Here is a 5,176-nt window from a genome sequence, read left to right on the forward strand (position 1 = left end):
GGTAATCATTCAAGCCCACACCACATTCTACCAAATGGATAATTATTCATGCTCACACCACATTCTACCAAATGGATAATCATTCAAGCCCACACTACATTCTACCAAATGGGTAATCATTCAAGCCCACACCACATTCTACCAAATGGATAATTATTCATGCTCACACCACATTCTACCAAATGGGTAATTATTCATGCTCACACTACATTCTACCAAATGGGTAATCATTCAAGCCCACACCACATTCTACCAAATGGGTAATCATTCATGCCCACACTACATTCTACCAAATGGGTAATTATTCATGCTCACACTACATTCTACCAAATGGATAATCATTCATGCCCACACCACATTCTACCAAATGGATAATTATTCATGCTCACACCAAATTCTACCAAATGGGTAATTATTAATGCCCACACTACATTCTACCAAATGGGTAATTATTCATGCCCACACTACATTCTACCAAATGGATAATTATTCATGCTCACACTACATTCTACCAAATGGATAATTATTCATGCTCACACTACATTCTACCAAATGGGTAATTATTCATGCCCACACTACATACTACCAAATGGGTAATTATTCATGCCCACACCACACTCAACCAAATGGGTAATTTCATGCCCACACCACACCCTACCAGGAACAAAGTAGCCTTGATTACAGTTATAGAAAACGGGAATAAAGAAGAAATAATACTTTTGTAGGAACCAAGAACAAACTAGCATCGATACAGTTAATAAACAAAGAAACATTGATTACAATTGTATGAACCGGGTATAAGAAGCATTACTACCTTTGTAGAAAACAGGAACAAAGCAGCATTGATACAGTTATAGAAACGGGGAATAAGGATCGTTTCTACCTTTGAAATCCAGGAATACAGTAGTACTGATATAGTTATAGTAACCATGTACAAAGTAGCATTGATTACAGTTATAGGAACAACGGAGAAAGTAGAATTGTGTTACAGTTATGGGAACAGGGAATAAAGAACCATTACTACCTTTGTAGGAACCAGGAACAAAGCAACATTTATACAGTTATATGAACCAGGAACAAAGTAGCATTGATACACTTAAAGGAACCGAGAATATGGAGCAATACTACCTATTTTAATTGATACAGTTATAGGAACCAGGAACAAATTAGTATTGATTACAGTTATCGGAACCTGTAATAATGAACCATTATTACCTTTGTGGGAACTAGGAACAAAGCAGCATTGATAAAGTTATAGAAACTGGAAATAAGGAACATTATAACCTTTCTAGGAACAAAATAGCATTGATACGGTTATGTGAACCTGTAATAAAGAGTATTACTACCGTTATAGGAACCATGAATCAAATAGCATTGATACAGTTATAGGAACTGCGAATAAGGAGCATTACTACCTTTGTAGGAACCAGGAACAAAGTAGCATTGATTATAGGTATAGGAACCGGGAATAAGGAGTATTACTACCTTTGTAGGAACTAGAAACAAAGCAGCATTGATACAGTTATAGGAACTGTAAGTAAAGAGCATTACTACCTTTGTATAAAGAAGTGTTACTACAGTTGTAAAAAGCAAGAACAAGTATGACTTCCAGTTGTATGAACCAGGACTAATGAAGCATAAGTGTAGGTGTAATACCCAGAAAAAAAGAAGTGCGGAAACTTTTTTTGGTGAAACCAAGAATATTGGAGAACGACCACAGTTAAGGAAAACGGAAGAATGCAAGTGTTACAATAATAGCGTGAATCAAAGAAAATACAGTATATTTTTTGTAACAACAGAAAACGCAGTAAGGCTATTTAACTCTGTAAAATGCAGACAACATTTTTATTCTTGAAAGAATAATGTAAATATATCAAAAGATTGAACTAACTTAAGAAATCGTGTTATTATGTAGATTGGCAGAAAGAGCGACATTTTCATAAATTCTCACCTGGGATCACAAAGAATAGATCTATATCTTATATTTTATTGCTATTTCATTCTGAAAAACAATAGGGTTTTACTTCTGCCAAAAATCAGAACCATCAATTTGAAGTCTGCCAAATGAGCTGTTTGGGTCAAAAAGAATTCACTTTACTGACCACTTGCGCTAAAAGCCCAACGTAGACATCATATTTTCTCGTACCATTAATTTCGGAGCAGCAGCATAACTGTCCTTAAGAATTAATGAATGAATGACCAGGCGGATGTGACTTGTTTAGATGGTGTGACAGCATAACGTTAGGCCCGCCGAAGCCATTTATTTCCTGGGGAATTGGATGTCATCATTTAGACACGAGACGTTCATGATGGTGAGAATACTCATACATTCTACTTGTTGTTCGTGTGAGGCGCGATATTGAAGACTCAAACCAGAGTTTGCTTCGAGTTGTAATAAATTCGTGATTAAACGAAAGGAAAAGCCATCATGAAACAAAAGAAAAACTACACCTCAGAGACAAAATCACTGACAAAGTTCAAATACTAAAATCACATATATATATATACATTTAGTTAACACTCACATTACCAATAAGTTTTACACCAGTGAGATCCATACTACTATACTTAAAATACCGGCATGTTTTTAAACCGTTTAATACCAGTGGGATCCATACTTTAATAATTTTGAACCTTCAAATTAACGGCATGTTCTTATACCATTCAATACCAGAGTGATCCACACCTGAGTAATTCTTAACCCTCAAATTATCGGCATGTTTTTTGTTGATCTATACCAGTGAGATTCATACTTGAATAATTCTTAACCCTCAAATTATCGGCATGTTTTTTATTAGAGAGATCTACACTTGAGTAATTTCATGTTACAACATTCAGTGCACAGAACTGACCAAATAAAATTGAATTAAATCTTTCATTTTCTATGTAAAATACCATAAGTCAATAATTAGATGGGATTCATTGAAATACTGATGTTATTTTTAATATTTTTTATGTCATAACCATCGAAGTCATGGACCCACGAACAGCGTGTTACAATTCTAGCTTAAAAAGACTGCAATTTTAGGGTTAAAAAGGGATGGTGGTGGTTAGGGAGAAACTCTGTTGCTTATATCAAACAAACAAACGCTGTAACTTTCTGTCCATCAATTTTTAACCCCATTCATTTGTCTTTGCTTAGTCATTTCTTCTTTATTAAAAGAGTCCGAATTTGTTTTTAATGCCATTATGAGTGAGTGTTTATTAAGCACTGAATTTTATCACAAATTTTACTTTTTCAACATAAAAATGTTTTATACCAGAATTTTATAATTTTCGTTGTATGTGTTTCCGAAAGCTTAACTAATGGGAAAATATTCCATGGATCTTTTCAGTTATCTGCACATAGCTGTCCCTAATGTTCCACTGATAGACTAGAAGAAAACCAATTAGTCAACAACACCTTCACAACTGGTGAAAAAAACCTAACCTGACCGAATAATGGGATTTGACCACTGCTCTTATAACGCACCCACGGCCTCTAAGCACTTACTGCGTTTTTACGGCGACAGGCAACAAACCGAGGAACCTTAGACTTACAGTTTAGACATTGCTAAACCAGTCGGCCACGCCCAGTCTTCATCTTTGGAAAGCATACATAGTATTTAATAAGGAAGCGAGACATATAAACTTATCCAACCAGTGTCGAAAAGGTAAATGATTCCCTACGAATGCTCGTCACCGTCAGTAGCTTGAAAAGACACTTATTAACAAACCTCCAAACTTTTTCCCTTTTTCTTTTCAGAAATCTTAATTACGACTTACCCAACGTATCGATTTACTGAGCTGCTTAGATCCTAATTAGATAATTTCATTGGCCATTATTCGCGGAACTGTTATTACAAATGAGAAAGAAACTGAAATAATTTCCGGCTTTCTGATCAGATAATCAAATACTGTTATCAGTTATAAAAATTAGAAGGTCATAAAATGGCTCCCGACGTCAAGTGTATTAGTATATAAAGAAACATTAACACGTGCTGAAACCAAAAACAAAACGCAAACTCCTAGGTATAACATCTACCATGAAAACTAGGCATCATTTCAGTTAGAGAACCATTAACTAATGAAATTACTTTTCAGGCAACTCTAATTAAATTTGAATCATATAATAAAATCATTTCACACTAGCGTCTTAATACAAACTAGCTGAAAACTAGTTTATTAAATGTTGTAAACATATATATACTTAAACGACCGAGAAAGTATTTTAAAAACTGTAATTTGAAAACGGTATCTATTATAAAAGATAAAATTCTTAATAGAGAAGTTATAGACTTGAACAAAATAATAAACCTTGCATTAATCGTTTGATCTCACGCTAAGCGAGATTTACTAAACGCCGATGTTCTTGCCTGGTCTTGAGCAAAGGTTAAGAAATTTTCAGTGAAATCTTATCACAGAAGAGTAATTTTTGCCATAACTTTCTTAGTTGTACAATGTGCTGCTTTGCATTCCGTCTACGGCAAGGAACCGAATCCCGGGCTACAGAGGAGAGACTTCAAAAATCAAACCTATGTAAAAGCCAGATTGTATCACGTCACGCTTGATTTCTCGAAATAGGAGGAGTAATAAAACCCAAGATGCATTTATACAGATAAAATAGTTATAATACTGTCTGTCCATTACAATTTTAGTGACGGGGGTGCAAGGAAGCCGGTAAGGGGAGAAGGCGTAAAACCTTATAAGTATATTGAGCGTTGATATAATAAGCCTAAAGTAAAGACGTAGTGTGGGATCACCTAGCCTAGAGCTAAGCGCATAAACTTATCATGAAAGTAAAAATGTCGATTCAGTTTTAAACTTAAATCGTTTCTCAATTAAGCTATTTTCTGTTATATCACCAAAATTGTTAATAAAAAACAAACCTCTTTAAGGAGACATAATTAAGAAATCAACAAATACTTTTCCAGTTTTGTTGTCTATACATTTCATTTTATACTTTCAGTATATAGACTAACAACAATATTAGGTTATACTTTTGTTGCTACGCAACATGACATAAAAGCCATTGTTGGAACGTAGTGTTACCAAAACGTACTGGTTTTTCTATATATTAGAAGTTATTAATCTAACTGATTTTTACCAATAATTATTATATGAGTACACCACGAATTCATTTCATAAATGATCTTAATTTTGATCGGCTCACAAAGGAATTTATCGACGTTTGACT

This window comes from Limulus polyphemus, unplaced genomic scaffold (assembly GCF_000517525.1).
Source record: "Limulus polyphemus unplaced genomic scaffold, Limulus_polyphemus-2.1.2 Scaffold3848, whole genome shotgun sequence".
Taxonomy (NCBI): Eukaryota; Metazoa; Arthropoda; class Merostomata; order Xiphosura; family Limulidae; genus Limulus; species Limulus polyphemus.